The 21,024-nt window shown below is 37.6% G+C and overlaps 1 long non-coding RNA gene across 2 annotated transcripts in view; it reads left to right on the plus strand.

The window, feature by feature from the left end:
• The window catches only part of LOC102124960 (uncharacterized), a 33,230-nt gene extending 12,599 nt beyond the window's left edge, over window positions 1-20,631 (plus strand). Inside the window, exons 1-3 of one of the 2 annotated variants that reach the window (XR_006697636.3) lie at window positions 11,405-11,532; window positions 14,678-14,767; window positions 20,260-20,631. This is a non-coding gene — a long non-coding RNA (uncharacterized lncRNA). Of the gene's footprint in view, window positions 1-11,404; window positions 11,533-14,677; window positions 14,768-20,259 lie in introns of those variants that run through there. The other variant, XR_006697637.2, reaches the window with a different exon arrangement.
• The last annotated feature ends 393 nt before the right edge of the window (window positions 20,632-21,024 follow it).

A 21,024-nucleotide genomic window follows, 5' to 3' on the forward strand; every position in this document is an offset into this window, starting at 1 on the left:
AAATACCCCTATTGTTATTTGGCATTTAGCAACAGCCTCTGTAACCAATCGGCTACATACCCTAATAGTCCCATATATGCTCCTCCTGGTGTGTTCTTCTGGTGTAATATGACTCTGTTAAAAACTCTGTCCAAAAGCATCTCTGACGGACAGTTGTGTATCCCTGTTACCCTAGTTCCCTGACTGACACTGCTAACCCCGGCAGAGTTCATAGGCTGGGCAGGGACCGCCCCAACTAAAACTGCGCGACATAGACGAGCAGTTTTTCTACCACTAATTGCCGGAATATCCTTAACCACCTCTGTCGTCGCAGCGGGGTTAGCAGGAGGGGCCCTACAACACTCCATGATAGAAAACGACAAGCTGTTACAGCAATTCTCTGTTGCTATGGAAGACTCCGCCTATTCCCTAGCCTCCCTTCAGCGGCAGCTCACCTCCCTAGCACAGGTCACCCTTCAAAACCGCAGAGCCTTAGACTTACTCACGGGTGAGAAAGGAGGTACCTGTATGTTCCTCAAAGAAGAATGCTGTTTCTATATAAATGAGTCAGGGTTAGTTGAGGAAAGAGTCCAACGCCTACACGAACTAAGCTTAGAAATGAAAAAGCAACAATTCACTACAGCCGCTAACAATTGGTGGAGCTCTTCAATGTTTTCCCTTCTGGCACCCCTTTTAGGCCCCCTAATGTCTTTACTACTTCTATTCACTATAGGCCCCTGTGTGGTAAATAAAATTTTACAATTTGTCAGAGAAAGGTTTGATACCATCCAACTAATGGTCCTCCGTAGCCATCACCAGCCTCTCCTGCACCCAGAAAGTGAGGCTATATTATAAGACTCTGGAAATCCAAGATTGGACATCCAGTTACTTATGAGAAGGGGGAAATGAAAGGACACAAAGATAGATGTGTACCCGCCCCCCACCCGCTACACCCTTGTTCTGCTCTCTAATCTTTGCACATACCAGAGATTTCGTAAGTTCTGTGAGTACCTGGTTTTCTGCACGTACCAGAGATTTTGTTTTGCACATACCAGAGATTTTGTAAGTTCTGAGGCAAGGTCACAAGACGTGTTTAAGTAAGATAAACTCCTGCTGCCATAAACCTGCTCTCCCGCCTCAAAGTTTGAACCAAAATATCAGAAATGGCAGGAACCAATCATAGTTAGCCAAATCGCCTTGTTCAAACACTAGCCAATCATATATCTGATTTGTATAATAACTCTATGCCCACTTTTCTTAGACTATATAACATTGTTCGGAGCTGAGTGGGGGAGCTCTCCTGCCCGTCTCGTTTCACGAGCGAGGGAGAGTTCCAGGTTCGAACCTGTAATAAAGATCCTTGCTGCTTAGTTTTGACTCTGGACTCTGGTGGTCTTCTTCGGGGAATAAACGGTCTGGGCATAACAAGAAGATAGTGAAATTGTGTTCTAAAGTACCATCTTAAATTTTTTTCAGTCTGGCTGGAGGGTTTTTATGGGAGAGAAAATATGAGAAAACTAAGTTCAAGAGTTGGGATCAAAAGGGACCAAGGACCACAGACAACTGAGTGCCAGTGAGGGTTTGTGGAGATTGGGAACTTTTTGACCTTGGTCAGGTCACATTGCTCCTGTAAATCTTTAACAAAACCCAGTTAGTTGTTTATATCCTTCCTTTTAATCCCAGAGTTCATTTCAAAACTACATGATTGCTGTTTTTGAGTTTTATCTCAGTGCTTTAAAATTATCCTAGCCTATGTGCAGGAATGGGTAAAAGCCACTTAAACAAAAATGGAGTTAGTTACGTTAGCTCTTTTGCTCTGCACTGTCACACGACTACAAATAAGGTGGCAATAAATATACCCTTATTTAAAAAACTACTGTTTTTTTTTTCAGTTGTATAGATTGCCAAGAATATAATGATTTTGTCCTTATTCCAGTTCTGTTGTTTGTCTATTGACCATGTGTACGTTCTTTTTGGCCATACAAAGCATTTTTACGCCGTCAATTAAATCTATCTGAGCTGGTTATTAAATGATTTTTTTTCAGTTCTGAAGTCACTCAAAATGCTAGAGCTGAAACTCTATAAGTCACTTTTCTTCCTTGCAACTCACTTTGTATTGGATCTGAGGCTCGGGTTTGCAAGACTCCTAAGTTCCTATGTTTTGATAACGTCAACCTCTTCGCTGTGCTCTTCCAGGCCTGGTTATGGAGTTGCAGTAGTAGTGGTGGTGATAGTGGTAGAGAAACTGCTTTCTGCAATTACTAATTCTGGGTTACCTCCCTCTATCCTTTCCTTTTCTCTTTTACTTCCCTATTTTTCATTGGGAGTTACATTTTCTGTTCCTGTTGTTTTACTTCATACTCTGGAAATTTAAAGTCTAGATATAGTCAACATATTTATGCTTCTTTTAAACCAGAGACTGGAAAAATAATGTTCTGTAAATAGCCAGATAGTAAATATTTTAGGCCTTTCAGGCTACAGGGTCTTTTTGCAACTACACTACATAAACGAATAGATGCAGCAGTGTTCCAATAAATATTTATAGAAATAGATGAGGAGCTGCCAGGAGGGCCCTCAGGGTGGGTCCTCCACTGCTGAGGGTCCAGGAGGTGAAGTAGGAAGCCATGGACTTCTGCAAGTACAAAAAGACCTGTAGATGTCCTAAGTTTCAGGACCTGTGAATGTAGCCTTACTTGGAAATAGGGTCTTTGCAGATGTCATCAACTTAAGATGAGGTCACACTGCATTAGGGTGGGTCCTAAATCTGATGACTAGCTTTTTTTTTTTTTTTTTTTTTTTTTTTTTTATGAAAAGGTCATACAAACACACAGAGGAAAGATAGCCATGGGAAGACTGAGGCAGAAATCGGAGTGATGCAGCCGTAAGCTATGTAACACTGGAATTGCTGGTAACTACTAGATGCTAAGACAACATAAGAAGGGATTCTTCCCTAGAAACTTCAGAGGGAGCATGGCCTTGACAATGCCTTGATTTTTTAATTTCTAGCCTCCAGAATTTTGAAAGAATAAATTTCTGTTGTCAAAAAATAAAAGGAAATGGATAATGGGTAAGGTTTTGTCTAAGGCCCGGAGTTTGCCAATCCCTGTCTTAAACATCAATGACTTTAGAATGGTTCAATTCTAGCCATACCATCTGTTTCTGACTTACATTCAAATGTTGCTAAGCAACTTAGCTATATTCTTTATATTTCTACAAATTGGGCATAATTTTATTTTAATTAATTTTTTTCTATATATATGTATATTTTTAGACAGGTTCTCACTCTGTTGCCCAGGCTGGAGTACAGTGGCATGATCTCAGCACACTGCAATCTCCACTTCCTAGGTTCAAGTAATTCTCTTGCCTCAGCCTCCCGAGTAGCTGGGACTATAGGTGTGTGCCACCATGCCCAGCTAATTTTTGTATTTATTGTAGAGACCGTGTTTTGCCATGTTGCCCAGGCTTGTCTCAAACTCCTGGCCTCAAGGGATCTACCCACCTCAGCCTCTCAAAGTGCTGGGATTACAGATGTGAGTCACTACACCCAGTCCATAATTTTATTATTAATTTGTTGTTTTCATTTATCTATTTGTTGTTTTAAATTAACATTCAGATGTATCCACATGTTTATTATTTTCTTTACTCACTATTATTTATTTCCCAGATCTTACTTGTGAATTATTTTCTTTATCTTGAATTACAAACTTCTGATTTTCTTTTACTGAATATTTTTTGGTGAAAACACATTTTACCTGAAAATGTTTTGGTTTTGCTATCATTCTCAGAAAGTAGTTTCACTGAGTATAAATTTATAGGTTAAAAGTTAAAAATTACTCTGCTGCCTTCTGGTTTCTATCACTGATATTGAGAACTCAACTGTCTACCAGTGCCCTTTCTCTCTAGCTGCTTAGAATGTCTTTGGCCATTTCACTATGATGTGTCTTGATGTGGATTTCATTTATTTAATAAATATGTACTGTACCTCTTTGTTGAGAACTCTTAGGAATTTGGGATAAATCAGGGAATAATAATAATAAGACATTAAAAAACGTACTCTGTGAGAGTAGAGGGAGACAAAAAATAAAAAACAGCATGTCAGAAAAGTGCAATGGAAGGAAAAAAGTAGATCATAGTAAAGAAGACCAGGAATGCTGAGAGGATGGGTCAGAGGCAGTCAGAGTATGCTTCATTCAGAAGGTCATAATTAATGAAGGGAGACATAAATGAAGGCATTGGATAAATAAACATGTAGGGGGGAAACATTCTGGGCAAAAGAAAGAACTAGACGAAGGCCTCAGACCAAAATATCCCTACTCTATTGGAGTAACAACAATGAGGTCAATGTGGCTGGAGTCAAGCAAATACGGGATGGCGTAATAGGAGATGAGGTTAAAGAAGTGCAGAGGGCAGAGTATGTAGGGCCGTTATAAGAATCTGAGACTTGGGCCTGGCGTGTTGGCTCACACCTGTAATCCCAGCACTTTGAGAGGCCGAGGTGGGCAGGTCACCTGAGGTCGGGAGTTCGAGACCATCCTGACCAATATGGAGAAACCCCTTCTCTACTAAAAATACAAAATTAGCCGGGCATGGTGGTGCACGCCTGTAATTCCAGCTACTCGGGCGGCTGAGGCAGGGGAATCGCTTGAACCCGGGAGGTGGAGGTTGCAGTGAGCCGAGATCTTGCCACTGCACTCCAGCCTGGGCAATAAGAGCGAAACTCCATCTTAAAAATAAAAAAAAATAAAAAAAAATAAAAAAGAATTTGACACTTATTCAAGGTTTTAAACAAAGGAGTGACAAGAAGTGATCTGTTCTAAAAGAATCACTGTGGTTGTGGTGTTGAAAAATGGTGTTGGGGCTGAGGGTAGAAGTAGGAAGAACTGTAGTAATTTAGTACAGTAATTAGGTGAGAGATGCTGGTAGTTGCAGCAGTGATAATGACGAAATGTGGTCAGATTCTGGATATATTTTGAAGGTAGGGTCAATAGGATTTCTATCATATTATAAATGGAGTGTGAGAAACAGAGAAGAGTTGAGGATCTGAGTAATCAATCAGTGGGATGGAGTAGTATATCAATCTCTCTTAGAATTCATGGACTTCTTCAAGCTGACTAACATTGGAAAATAGTTCTGGTACATCCTCAGCCTTTACCTTATTTCTTCTTTCTGGAAGTCCAATAAAAGATATTTTAGAACTTTCTAACTGTTCTCCACATTTTTACTTCTCTTTGTTCATATTTTTAATCTGAGCTTCATTCTGGATAATTTCTTCAGATTCCTTATTTACCTTTGTTAATTTTGTCTTCATCCAGGTGTAATTTATTCGACTTACACACTGAGTTTTAATTTCATTTAAAAATTTTCATTCCTTGTTTTTTGAAACTCCAGGAAGTGAGATGGAACAATTTCAGTTATCTCCATTTGTTTTCTGGTTCTCAGGGATAGCTGTCTTTCATTACCTAATGTCCTATACCTTAAAAACCAATGTTAATATTTTGTCTGTTTTGATGTTTAGGCATCTAGGTAGAAGGGTAAATCTGGTCCCTGTTAGTATGACTTAGAAGCAGAAGTGACCTCAAAAATGACATTTAACCTCCCTTAACAGTAAGTGAAAGCACGTTAAAGACAGAGGGTACAGCTTGGGATGGAAAGGAACTTGATGTGTTCTAATGACTAATAGAGGAGGTGTTCTAATAACCAAGCAACCAGTGAATAAGTGGAGAAGTGGCTTCTGATGAGGGTGAAAAGGAATGCAGGGCCCCAATCACGCAAGGATTTTCTTCTGCTTGCATTTTTAGAACTGTATATAAATTGGCATGTATAGGTTTGTGATTATTGTATCATCTTTATAAATTGTGCCTTTTACTTTTTTATAGTGTCCTTTGATTCTGCTTGGTCCTTTAAACTTTAGTTCTACCTAGTCTGAAATTTTTGTTGCATATGATGGGGATCTCTTTACTTACCTCTTTATTTGTAATACAGTCATACATTGGTCAATGATAGACCTCATATGATGACGATCCCATAAGATTATAATACTGTATTTTTACCATATTTTCTATGTATAGTTATGTTTAGATACACAAATACTTACCATTGTGTCACAATGGCCTACAGGATTCAATACAATAACATGCTGTACAGGCTTGTAGCTGCAATAGGCTGTACAGCCAGGTGTGTAGCACACTATACCATCTAGGTTTGTGTAAGTATATTCTGTGATGTTCACACGATGACAAAATCACCTAATGGCATGTTTCTCAGAATGTGTCTCTCTCATTCAGTGACATATGACTGTATATCTTTCTCATTTTGTTTTTACTGTGGTTTTTATAAATCATACTTTGCCTGGGTTTGTTTTTTAAATAAATCTGACAATTCCTTTATTTTTAAAGGCAGTTTATTTGATTTGCGTTTTCTCTAAGAATGGATATATTTTATTTGATGATTTGTTCTGTTTTATGATTTGTTTTCCTTTGCTTCTCCCTCAGTTTTTCTTTGCTTTATTTTTGTAATTGGATCATTTACTGTTTGATTCATTTCTTTTTCATTTGCTAATTTGGAAAAGCATCTATACTTTTCCATTCCATTAATTATTAACTTACTTTTTTAATATACTTATAATCTTCCATCTATTTTTCTGCCATTATTCAAAAATACATTAGCAATTATTTAGTCTAAGATGTTCTATTACCCCCCAAGTTATTCTATTTTCCCCTGCTCCCACTCTTATTGAGACCTTTAGAATATCTTCATTTCTAAATTAAGAAACTTAATTTCTGTCTACCTCATTCTATAGGTAGATGTCTACCTCACTCTCAACTGCATGTGGAAAAATTTTACCTTCCTCCTTCCATCTCCGCTGGATCAATCGTTAGATTTTGCTAAACTAATTTAGTATTTTTTAGGTGTAGATCATTATTGGAATTTCCATTGAGATTATCAGAAACTACTCTGTTTTAGATGCTTGTTTTACATTTAAATAACATTAACAATAATGTCATTATTGAATATAATATACAATGACATTACATACATTTAAACAACACTTTCTCAGAAAATCTAAGAGACAAATCCATTCAGACTTACCTATCTTCTCCACTGTTTCCTTCCTTCTCATCGATGCCCACTTTGAGGTCTCTGTTTTGCATCATTTTTTAGTTTGAGTGAAGTCTTTTCTGGTATTTTTTTTTAGTTGGGGTATGTGATCTGTTCTCTGAATTTTTGCATATCTAAAATATCTTTCAAGCTCTCTGGTGAATAATTTTTTGGCTGGGTATAGAATTTTGGATTGCAATACTTTTCTCTCATTAGTCTCCCATAGTCTGTTTGAAACTCACTTTATGTTGAGTTCTTTTAAGCGCCACTGGTGATAGGAAAGATGTGGACTCTCAGAGTCAAGATTTATTTTATTGCCTTCTCCCACTACCAATGTTATACATGAAAGTCTGATGCTAACATGAATCTTTTCTCTTCTAAGTAACTTACTATTGTGTTGAAAGGTTTTTATTTGTTGTTCCTAATAGCTTAAAAGTTACCAAAATATGGCTAGGTGTGTCTTTTTCACCATCCTGCTGGAACTCATCAAGTCATTTGAATTTGCAAGTTCAAAATTTCTTCAGTTTAGATAATTATTTTCTTATTACATGTGTAATCAATTTCTTATCCTCCACGTGTTCTTTTTTCTCTTACTGGAAACTCTTATTATTTTCATGTTATATCTCCTGACTCTATCATCCAACTCTCTTATCTTTCCCATCGCTCCTCTCAAAGATGTCCAGGTCCTAATCCCTGAAACCTGAGAATATGCTACCTTGTGGATGTAATAAAATCAAGGATCTTGAGATGGGAGAATTATCTTGTATGATCTAGGTAGGCTGAGGTGATAACAAAGGTCCTTTTGTAGGGATGTTTCCTTTTACAAGAGAAGCAGGATATCAAGGAAGAGAGGGAAGATGCTATGCTACCTGCTTTGAAGATGTAGGAAGGGGCCGTGAGCCAAGGAGTGTAGGTGGCTTCTAGAAGCTGAAAACAGCAAGAAACACATTTCCCCTCAGAGCCTCCAGAAGGAACACAGTCTTTCATACTAATTTTAGACCTCTGACTTCTAGAACTGTAAAATACATTTGTGTGTCCTTAAGCCACTATGTTTGCAGTAATTTGTTACAGCAGCAATAGGAAATTGATACACCATCTTTTTTATATTTTTAAACTGTGGCTTCAAAGCTTTTTATGTACTGATCACCCATGCCTCTAATTTGAGTATCAAAAATGTTAGCCTCTTCTTCATGTCTCCTACTAAAGTGATTTTTTTTAACTCCAGAATTTTTTTTCTGTGTATTCTTGAGTCTCTGAGTGTGCTCATGGTTGTTTATTTATGTTGTTGTATGCCTTTTTTACTGAGTATCCAGTCTTGCCTAATATTCCTCTTTCTGGTTGCTTGGCCCTATGGAATGTGGTACTATTGTTCTTTGCCAGTCCACTGGGAATCTTGCAGGGTATGGGAAGTACAGCTGTCTCTCTCCCTGGTCCAGCTGTTTGGAAGCAGGAAAGTTGTTCTAGCCAAGACACCTGGAGGAAGCCTCTCTACTTTCTGGTCTCCTTATACTCTCCCAGACTCCAAGGCAAGAAGGACCCAGTCCACCATTGCAGCTTCTCCTTGGTCTCTTTGGAGCCAGAGAGATTCTTCACATGCTCATCCAGGGTTGTGTCAAACTTTCCACCAGGCATTCAGCAACAACTTTGGTTATGATCGTCTCCCTGGGGCTTGCTGATGCTGGTTTCCAGATATAACTCAGTCTCCAGGGGTTAGCTCCATACCACTTCTTCCACCTAGAATATCTGCTGAGCACAAGGCTTCACTTGGATTTGGTTTTCTCTTGGCACCAGCAGCTATTTGACTCTAGTGGGCCAGAATGATTGGAATTAGTATAGGAGACGAAGAATGCTACATTATCTTCCTGGAACCCTGGGGTCTAGTATTATTTTTTTATCCTTTTGAATAATTATAATTTATGTGTCCCACTTTTTCCCATTAAGTTTAATTTATATAAGCACAATTATAATTTTTCAGTGGTGTCATCTTCATTCAAAAATTAATCTTTACTCTGAGATCTCTCTTCACTTGGCTCCTCGGAGAAGGTTAATACATTTTCAGATATTTTGGAGATCTGGGAATTTCATTTAAGTGACGTTCCACATAATCAATGTCTTGAATCATCCTTTTTGACTGTTTATAAGAGAGATTGCTTCAGATATAACTCCTTCGTCCTGGCCTTGATTTATCCAGAGGAGAAAAAATGTCTCTGATTGTTCATTTTCTCTACCTTTAAATATAATGCTCATTTCAGATTGTAAGTTTGCAAAATTGTTTTTACTTGTTGCCAATTATTTTTTAAAACCTGATACATGGTGATGCCTATTTTTAATCTTAGTTGCTATTTTATATATGTTTAGAGCTTTATTCTATTTTACCTTTTTATCAGTGATCCTAACATCTGTTCATTCTGTGTTCTTCGAAATGTTGTTATTTGTAGGCTAGATTACTATGATTTACCCTCCTTGATTGATAATCTTTTGCAAATTTTTAATATTTGTATTTATTCCTTCAGTGACCAGAATATGATTGTCACTTTTGTTTTCTATTTGCTGATTCAGTGTTTTGTCACAAGGCCTGCGTTTTTATGGTTTCAAGTGAAATGAACATGTTTGAAGGGCCTACTATGTGCTAGGAATAGGTATATAATAGATTTTTTTTTTCATGGTAGGACTTTAGCCTATTGTGTCATTCAACTCGAGAGCACCATCTACTTTATATTTCTCAGGGTTGTACAATGGGATGTTTCTGACCAGCCTGGAACGTACCATTAACCTCATTTTACATATGAAGAAGTTTATACTCTAGAGGTTGACGGACTTTCTCATGATCATATAGTGAATAAATAACCAAATCAGTTTTAATTCAAGCATTTCAGACTTCGACTTCCACACTCTTTCCAGGCCATCATCTAACAGCTTCCCATAATAACCAGCTCTTGGCTGCTTTCAACAACAATTTTATTGGGTCTATTGTGGATTTCATTTTGTTTTTATTTTATCCTGAACTGTTGTTGTTTAATAGCCTGTCCCATTTTATCTTTTTGAGAATAGATTTTATACCTTTTCTAAAATTTTCTTGCAGCAGACCTATATCTGGGTTGTGCTTATCTCTGAGTTCCTGCACTTATTTTCGGCTTTAGTATAGACAAAACACTGCAGTGAAAAACAAGTTTTTTGATGATCCAGATTATTTTTTTCTGTTTACTCATACTACCTTGAATTTAACTGATGGAGCTTTGTGTTTCTGTTGAAAATGGTCTTTGTGTGAGCTATTTCACAGTCATACACATTTTTTAAAGGCAAGAATTGAGATGTAGCTATCTCTATCTCTAGTTTTTGCGTGTTTATTTATTTTGAGAAATCCACATCTGCATAACATGACAATTCCCCAATCTTACATTAATATTTCAATATTTTGAAAAGGATGGTTGCCCCTTGAAGAAACAATATTCTTTTTGATGTGTATCCCTGAAATTTCCCAACCCCATGTAAGGTTGGGCTACTTTCCTACAGGACAATCAGCGTCCTGTGACTTCCAACAATTTCTCCTAATATTATTATTTATTATTATCATTTTTTGAATTCTGTATTTTAAAAAATACCCTTTCAATAATGAAGGTTGACTTATTTTGGAAACTAGATTATTCTCAGTAGATGTTCTCAAGTTACCATACATAAAAACCTGCTCTGTACCTGCAAAATGTCCACTTACTTGACTTTTCTTTAAAATGGATATGGGTTTATTTTATTAAATTTCCTGCTTGTCTGATAATACCAGAGGAATATTCTATTTGTTCATTTAAACAACTTTGTTCTTAAGTGTTTGGCTTGGAGCAAAGAAACTAAATTAATCAGGGTTGCATGTTCCTGTCCAGTGACTTACATAAAATGAAATTGATGGCCTGGTCTTAAGTTATACAGGTGGTTCTTGCTATTAAAATAAATTCCACATATAAAAATTTACTTTAGCCAGACGTATAAGGAAGGGAAACATTTGTCTATTGTTTCCAAACCCAGTTTGGTTTTTAAGGTGTCTTTAGTCCAACCTTACTTCTGTTGTTAAACTATTCTGCTAAAAATAGTTCTGAATAGTTCAAAGCCACATCTTTGCTGTTCTCATTTATAATCTGTTGAATTTATATCATTGAGGAATAAATGGATTAAATTTTAGGGGTGAGTACTTTTCAACAAAGTAATTCAAGTGTGATTAAGCCCTTTCTAATTATATTTGTGACTTCAAACAACATTTCAATGTTTCATTTAAATAAGTTTTTAACCAAGATCAAATTTTGGTGTTTAGATTCCTCTTTCTTTCCTTCCAGGAACAATGAAATACAGGCTTACTAAATCCACTAAGCTACATTATCTGCTAAACACCTGAATCAGGTCACCTAAAAATGTCAACTAGATGACCAGGCATGACAGGGATCTTGAATAGATCTATTAAAAGATGTGGTGAGTAGTAAAGGCAAAATAGCAAAAAAGGTATGAAGAGCTGAGAGATAGAGAGTGACAAACCTCAGAATGGCAGGTTTTTTTTTTTTTTTTTTTGAGATGGAGTCTCATGCTGTCACCCAGGCTGGAGTCCAGTGGTGCAATCTCCGCTCACTGCAATCTCTGCCTCCTGGGTTCAAGTAATCCTCTTATCTCAGCCTCCGAGTACCTGGGACTACAGGCATAAACCACTATGCCCAGCTAATTTTTGTATTTTTAGTAGAGATGGGGTTTTACCATGTTGGCCAGGCTGGTCTCAAACTCCTGACCTCAGATGATCCACCTACATTTGCTCCCAAAGCGCTGGGATTACAGGCATGAGCCATCGCTCCTGGCCAGAATGGGAGTTAAGTGATTGATAATGTGTTCATTATAATAATGATGTCTGTAAGAGGCTGCACCTATCTCAACCTCAGCTGACCTTACCTTGTGAATCACTGCACTGGGCCCAAGCAAATGGGTCTCATAGAAATGCATGTGCACATCAAAGACATCAAGTATCAATAAGTTAGGAAAACTCTGGTACTTACATATATAGGTAGAGGCAGCTTAGATAGAATGGAAAGAGTATACAAAATTGAGGAATTCCTAAATGTGGAATTAATGGGGAAGAAGATTTCTTATAGGAAATTTTAGTTTATCATGTATAAGAAGCTATCAACCACCTTCCTTACAGCAGTGGGTTTCCTTATGCAAAACTACTCTTTGCGCAGCTTTAATAAATCATATGCCCCTCAACAGCGCTGGCTACAGTTCATCACTCTTTGGGGATAAACAGAGAAAAAAGAATGGAAATTTGTGAATAGGAAATGGAAATAAAGCAAATGGTTAGAAGAAAAAATACTCCCTTAACAAAATATTGGCAAGATGAAGGAAGCTGAAGGTCCTAGAACTTAGATATAACAATACTGCTAGGATGCTTTCATGGAGACAGCTTAAGCTACATAACCTTGGGGTTTAGAGAAGACCCTAAAGAAATAACTCTTAAATTATCCTGAATGTCTAAAATGTTACCCCAATAATCTCACTATTTGTTCATTCTCCCAGTGGTACCTATATTTGACCATTGGGACAGGCACTCCTCACCCCTAAAGATGTCAGTAAATGAATAAAAAGTCATGCAGGTAGCAAAATTCCCGTAGGCCCTTTCAAACCATGACCACTTTTGCTTTTAAATTTCCCTTCCCAGTTCCTGCTCTCATTAGGTTTTGGTCAACCACTCTCAGTTTTGGCAACATCCTTATTCCTTTACATGAGAACTTCAGCCAGAAACCTCCCTCTTCCTGGTCTTTATCTTGGCTGCTAAATTTGTGTAGAGGAAAAGCAAGTTCACAACTAAGACATCAAATCAGAAAGAAATTGCAAGTTTGTATGTAGAACCAAATACAGAAGAATATCTCTCAGTATGCATTTTATTTTAAATTAAAAGTCCTACCTGTCTTAGATACAAAATGTAAAAAGAAAAAAAAAAGTTTGGGAGACATGAGTTGTATAGTTCTCTGTCTCCCAGATGGCCAGAGCCACATATAAAACTCTCAGGACCATGAGATGATACTTTTGGAGGAAACCATTGCTCTCATCCTTCCAAATCTCCATGATCAGTTCTGGTCTATAACACACTAAAAACAAAATCTTTGCTTCTTTTGGTGGGGGGAACCCTAATTTTTTCTGCTTAGAGTTCCCTGGCAAAATTTCTCTTGAATGACTCCCCTTAGCTGGGTTCTTTCTGGGCGTGTTTCTTCACAGGCTCTTATGTAAAATTGATGATAGAGGATCTCAATTTTGCCTAGAGTGAAAGACTTGACATTCATTATAGAATTAAAAGCCCTACATGATTATGCTCCTGCCTGTGTCTCCCACCTCATCACTTACCTTGCTTGGGTCACATTAGCCAACTTTCCTTTCCTCAAAAATGTCACTTTTCCGCATGGATCTTGTACTTGCTGTCCCTTTGCTTGGAATGCTGACTCCAGCTCTTCACATGACTACATCCTTCCCATCATGTTGTCACCTCTTCAAAGAAGCCTTTCCTTACCACCCTAATGAAAGCAGCATTTCCTCACCCAGCAGCAAGTTGTTATCTGTAACCACTATCTTAATTTATAGTCTTCATAGCAGTTATCAAAATTACTAGGCTTATTGATTATTTTCTGTCTCTGCCCACTAAATTGTAAGCTTAATGAGAGCAGGGCTCTAATCTATCTTGTTTATGGCTGTATCCCCAGCACATAGCAAAATGCCCAACACATATTAAGTGTTCAGAAAATATTTTTGCATGAATAAATAAATAAGTGAACAAATGAGGACAGTTGCAACCTTTCTGTCCCACCTCATACAAGGTGAGGTCTTATATGCTGGAGAACTCAGACGATTCTGAGGGCCTGGAGATACAGCCCAGAAAGAGCATCAACACGACCCTTTAGTGAAGATAAACACTTAGATGCTGTGTCTCCGCACTGCTGCCTCACAAATGGTAAATACACAGAGAAGTGGGCTGCTGGCACTCCATCCATCAAAAGGTGCCTGCATCTGTCTGGGTACTTGTAGGAACCTGATGAAAATGGCTTAATAAAGGGAATTCTTCACAAAGGAGGGGGCCATATGTAAGAGGAGCAACAGGAGTGGTAGAACCTCAGGGATTGAGAACAATACCAGTCATTACCACCCCAGGCATGAAGGCACAAAGAAGTGGTCATTGAAACCTGACAGCACCTGAGACCTTCAGTAGAGAGAAGTAGCTGACCTCCAGGGACATGGCAAGAGGGGCGTGAAGGTGGTGGAGGAGAATACCTTACCCTTCTTTCCTTGACTCCTGATCTCAGGACGACAGGGGAGCCTGTTGAGGTATCAGACAGGATGAAGTGCATCTGGAGGAGCTAATGAAAGATCCAGCAGAGCACCCCTCACTCAGAGTGTCAGTGAAAGTCAGTAACTCTGATATGCTCACAGGATATCTGGCTTCCTTATTAGGCACATAATTTTTCTGGCAAAATCTAGGGAAACACAGTATACTGACCAAAAGCCTGGGCATTGAAGCTGGACAACTGTTGAGTGTTGGTTCCTTTACAAACTAGTTGTGTAACTGAATGTATCAATTTCCTCACAGGTAAAATGGGATCAGAGAGATTTGTTGTGAGGATTAAACACCTTGAGTAACTTAATATGTATGGATGCTTAGAAGAGTGCCTGACAAATAGTAAGTCTTTAATAAATATTCATTTGTTTTTTTTTTGTTGTTGTTGTTGTTGTTGTTTTTATTTTTAGAGACAACATCTTGCTCTGTCACCCAGGCTAGACAGTGCAGTGGCACAATCATAGCTCACTGCAGCCTCTAACTCCTGGACTCAAGCAATCCTCCAGCTCAGCCCCCAGAGTAGCTGGGATTACAAGTGTGTACCACCAGGCCTGTCAGTTTTCCTATAGGCTTCTTGACTTCAATGTCTTGACATAGTCTAGTCCCTAAGCTCTCAGAACTAGCATCAAGATATATAGTAAGGCTGGGCACGGTAATCCCAGCAATTTGGGAGGCTGAGGCAGGCAGATCACCTGAGGTCGGGAGTTCAAGACCAGCCTGAATAACATGGAGAAGCCCTGTCTTTACTAAGAAATTGTTTGGCTGAGTTGGTAGCTTAGTTATAGGACTTTAAACTGAACATTTGTCAGATCCTTCAGTTTGGGGTCCTGATTTGGGATTTCCTCTTTATTAATGCCTGTCTTACACTGTACAACATTACATTTGATAAAAACAGTGATTGACTCTCTTGGAATGTTTTTTTTTTTTTTTTTTACAAACCTCCTATGAACACTGAATCCAGGACTACCTTTGGTTATCTAAATTGGATTCCATTTTTCCAGAATTGAAATTCATTTCTTGTAACTTCCTAATGTCCTGTAGATTTTCCTCGAGGCTTAGCAGAATGAGCATTTTTCAAAGGACAAATCCAAGGAAGCCCAGTGCCTTGAGGAGAGGATGGTCAGGCTCTTCCAAGGTCCTGATGGGGACACTGATGTTATCTAAATTAATTAGCACTCCCATGAATTAATGTCCAAGGTCTCCTTTTTCATTAACAACTAGAAGCTAGCAGAGTTCTCTAGGATACTTTGTAGCATTCTTTCATATTCCCCAAAGAGAGACGAAAGCTGTCTTTTCTTGGCCTCTTCTACTCTAGACATTTGCTAATGACTAATGACTTCTCATCAGGTTGAGCACTAAATCCACTAAATTTGCAGCAGCCTAGCATACATTGTAGAATGCCATTCCAGTGATCAATGATGCACACATACATAGATTGTATCCATTTTTCTCAATTGTAAAATAAAAGCACTTGAGCGTATCATTTTAAAAAAACACTATAGTTTCTGATATGTGTGTATATATCTACACTGCGCAGCCAGCCCCAAATACCACTTTGCTTAACATCACATTGGAAGAAGGTTAAAATTTAACAATGGATGGTAAGTTGAATGTCAGCTGTACAGACCTATTGTTAATTTGTGTGAAGGGTCTGTTTTGCCTTTTTAGTTAATAAAAATATTTAGTTAAAACAAATATTTCTTGAATTCAGTTCCAATGTCAGACCGCTGATGTTGAATTCAATTCCAAAATCAGTTCAAGAGACTGATGTTGAAAGTGAATTCAAGAAAACCCTATTATTGCTGTCTTCTAATTTAGGGGTTTTCAGGAATCTATTTGGGTACTGGGATTACTGTACTTTCACTGGATAAACACAAGAAACCATCCTTCATAATTGATGGCTATAGCCTATAAGGACAATAGCCACAGAAGCCAAGAATCACGTGTTCATCAAGCTGTGGGATCACCTGAGATAAGCATGGGAGGTGGGATGGAGCAAAGAGGATTAAAAATTCTTGAAGTCAGAGTAAGACAAAAACAAAGATAATGATCCAAAAATATCATTAATTATCAATATTTTAAACCCCATGAGTTACAAAAAAATAGAACCAAATGTTCATTATCTAGCCAAGGTATTGAAACATAATTTAATGTGAATAGAACAGGAAATCTTGAGAAACCAAAAATGTCAAATATAAATGAAACTTTGGTATAAATGTGCTCAGTATTTATATCTTAAGAACTGACCATATACATGGTATTTTTAAATGACACATGAATACATTTCTTACCCCAAAATACGAGACCATAGTTCAATAAATACAAAAGTGTACATGTTACTCTACTTGCAATTTGTATACAATACATATTTTTAAATGTCAGCCTACAATTTGACTCAACTTTCTAAAATTCACATTTAATTCTCTATATACAGTGTAAAAATACTTTTTAAAAATATAAAATTTATTTTTATTATATAGGACAGATTTATTACTTTGGATTTAAAATGTAAGATCACAGTTCCTTTATAAAAATACCAGGTTCCAATTTTACAAGTTATTCTATTGTCTGGAAGTAAGTAAAAGTTTCTCTTTAATGAGATGTTTGATACCCAAGTTTTAAAATTCTTCTTAAGGCTTCAAGAAGCTACCCTTCTACAATACAAAACAATATATTATTTTGATAGATTCTGAGAAAATAAGAAGATAGAGATTAAAAGCTGAATAGTTTCTTTTCCCAGGTCTTAACGTTTGCCAAGCAACTGCTCTCTGATATTGACAACGATTTTGAGAAAACTACATCTTCCTTTATATTTCTTTTCATCATAGAGATCCTATACACTTTTCTGAGTTGTTAGAAATTCTTTTTTGATCAGGGGCTTATTTTCTATTCTGCTATTAGCAGGAATAACAGACATCTACTATTCTCTAGAATAATTAGAGTCATTTGCTAGCTGGTAGTTTCAGCTGGGCTTTAGAGTAGTGACTTAGGACACATTTCATTGTTATCTAATTAGTTGGCTGCAAATTAAAGCATGGATTTGGGTAGTCTTGCTTGGACTTCCTATACTTTTCCTATAATGTGAGAATTCATTAATTTTCCTGTTTGAACATAGGGTCTGGTCATTTCCAGCAGGGGCAATTATTTTTATATGTTCAGTTTGCTAGAAAAATGCAATGCAAGCATGGGTCCATTTAATGCATCTTTTTATTCTAATTGTTGAACTGGGGTGCACTGAAAGTGGTGAGCCTGTATACAGTTAGTCAGAAATAGTCTAAACCTAGAATGTGTTACTAGAGAAGAGGAAATTCAAGTTGACATTTATATCATCTTTTTAGGATTTCGGTATTTAAAAATATAAGGTAGTAGTTAGTGTCTTCTTCACATTATGACCTCCTAATGCCTACTTCCAAAAGAAAAGGAAAGGAAAGAAGGAGAAAGAGGAGGAGGAGGAGGACAATGAAGAGAAGGAGAAGAAGAAGAAAAAGCACTGCCTCCTATTTGGGATGAGAATCAGCACAGAAAAGTAGGAGTAAGCGATTTTGGGTTAAGAAAACCCACCTGCTGAGGGCAACATTTCCCAAAGCGTGTCTGCCTTTTGGGTTCATCGGTGTTCAGAGAAAAAAAGATTTCATGTCAATTTAATGACCTTGGAATCCAGGCAATTTGCTTGACTTCTCTAAGCCTCAATTTCCTAATCTGAGCGATGGAGATAGTTTTCACCTGTGGCATTAGATTGTTCTGGGGATCAGATGAGACAAGGGGCTGAGCATGAGCCCCACACAGCATCAGCTTGAAAAATGGTAGAATTTCCAGGATCCTTGATATCCAGTGTGCACTATGAACTTTCAGTTGACTGATGTATAATTTGCAGTATGTCTCTACTGCATCTGACAATAGCATTTCCTTTTTTTTTTAATTTGAGATGGAGTTTCGCTCTGTCACCTAGGCTGGAGTGCAGTGGCGCGATCTGGGCTCACTGCAGGCTCTGCCTCCTGGGTTTACGCCATTCTCCTGCCTCGGCCTCCCTAGTAGCTGGGACTACAGGCGCTTGCCACCACACCTGGCTAATTTTTTGTATTTTTTAGTAGAAATGGGGATTCACCGTGTTAGCCAGGATGGTCTCCATCTCCTGACCTCGTGATTCGCCTGCCTCGACCTCCCAAAGTGTTGGGATTACAGTCATGAGCCACTGTGCCCAGCCAACAATTGCACATCTTAATTTATATCATGCATTTGTGGGATTATTATCTTGTGTAAAAGTCTTTAGAAGATGCTTCTCAAATAAGTGTTTTATATACAACATATTCCAATAAAAGAAAGTAATTTACAGATAAAACAAATACATTTAAAAATAAGTTATAAAACATTTAACAATAATGTCAATTTACCTTAAACCTATTCCCAGTTATTTTAAACACTTACAGTACAACCACTAAAGTAACATATTAGTATTTATTTGCCAAGTCATCAGACAACATTCTCTCTTGCTTTGATTCCTTCTTGCTTCTCATAGCCCTAATCTCTATCAAATACTAACTCTCATTCTTAGCCACTGACAAAATTGAGTATGGACTTCCTTTTCAAAAAGGTCTACAAATCTAGATTTTTTTGACATTATCTCCAAGGTTGTACAAATAGTCAATGTGATTTTGTGTTTGTGTTTATGAAAAGCATTAATTTATCATATAACGTTAAACTATGTTCTGTTTTGATATTTGTCCATGTTGTAATATACTAGCAAATGGGGAGGGGGCGTGGAAGTGCTCAGCTCTGTCTCCCTCTGAGTGGCTCTGTGCCTTCAATCAATTGTGCTAGTATGCTAGCCCTGATGAGATTTCACCATGTTGCCTTCTAAACCTAACCCTCCTCCTTAGAGCCAATGGTGACTCCATCATCCTCTTATTCACTTTTCCTCTGGGATTAAACAGAGACCAAATGCTGTTGAGTCTGTCTTCCTATCTGCCTTTCCGTCTGCATTGCTACAGTCACTGGGCTAATCTACAGCCTTTTCCACCCCTCACCTAGCAATAACTCTCTATCTGCTTTCTTTGTCTCTAATCTCTTTCTACTATTGCCCTGTGTAGTGCTGATAGATTAAGATCTGAAAACATGGCCCTAAGCTTGCTGCTTGCCCTGCTTAAAAGCTACCTGTGGCTCCTCACTCACTACAAAACAAAACTCTTACAAAGTCAATGGAAGTCCCAGTACTTCATCATGAATATCGTTTCTTCCATATCTCCACAGATTGAAAAAAATTCATCCCCCATTATCCTGCTAAAAGCCATTTCCTCTATAAAAACCACTTTGGTTCTCTTTTCTTCTGCCACAAATACTTTATCTTTAGCTGGAAACACACACACACCCACACACATACTCTCTCTCTCTCTCTCTATATATATAAAAATATGTATGTATGTATTTACCTGGCACATGCTGGTTTATTCTTACCTTTATGTATTTACCTGGTGTGTGTGTATACATATGTGTGTATATGTATTTACTAGATGAAAAATACATATATAGATATATATTTATACATATTCACACAATACATATACTATATATGGTGTATATATAGATAATATATATAAGATACATATATAAGATACATATATATGATGCATGTATATAAATATATATCTTCTTAACTATAAGCATCTTAAAGGCAAGCTCTTATCTAAATCACTTTTGGTCTCCTCCACAGTAAGGTAAAATCTATTCTCAAGTAATTATATAAGGGAGAATGGACAGGCAAGGGAGTAAGCAAACTGGAGTGCTGTATTACCTGATTAAAGGAACTAACATAAAAATATTTAATATGACTTTTCTAGTGTTGTCAGTGCCAGGCCTCTGAGCCCAAGCTAAGCCATCATATCCCCTGTGACCTGCACGTATACATCCAGATGGCCCGAAGCAAGTGAAGAATCACAAAAGAAATGAAACTGGCCTGTTCCTGCCTTAACTGATGACATTACCTTGTGAAATTCCTTCTCCTGGCTCATCCTGGCTCAAAAGCTCCCCCACTGAGCACCTTGTGTCCCCCACCCCTGCACACCAGAGAACAACCCCCTTTGACTGTAATTTTCCACTATCTACCCAAATCCTATAAAACAGCCCCACCCCTATCTCCCTTCGCTGACTCCCTTTGTGGACTCAGCCCACCTGCACCCAGGTGAAATAAACAGCCTTGTTGCGCACACAAAGCCTGTTTGGTGGTCTCTTCACACGGACACGAGTGAAACCAATCAAAGCACCAAAGAGAAAATGTTAGAAACTAGACCAAAAGGGTTTTATTTTAGCTATATGAGGAAAGGAAGATTATTGAGTCTACGTGGTAACTGGCTAGATCTGCTTTAATTATGAATTTTGAATCACCTTCTATGCCGGTCCAACCTCTGATTGATGAACTAAATGGCACAAAATTTATTTGCCTAAATTGAACGTGGCTTAATGAGATTTCTTTATATAAAAAGATATTACTGGCCTCCCTCTTCCAAGAATTTAAAGAAAATCTTGAAGTCATATGATCAGTAGCCATAGTCTGTTTTTTTGTTTGTTAAAAAAATTGCCTGGTTTCTTTTTTATATTCCTTCATT

This window comes from Macaca fascicularis, chromosome 4, assembly GCF_037993035.2.
Source record: "Macaca fascicularis isolate 582-1 chromosome 4, T2T-MFA8v1.1".
Classification (NCBI taxonomy): Eukaryota; Metazoa; Chordata; class Mammalia; order Primates; family Cercopithecidae; genus Macaca; species Macaca fascicularis.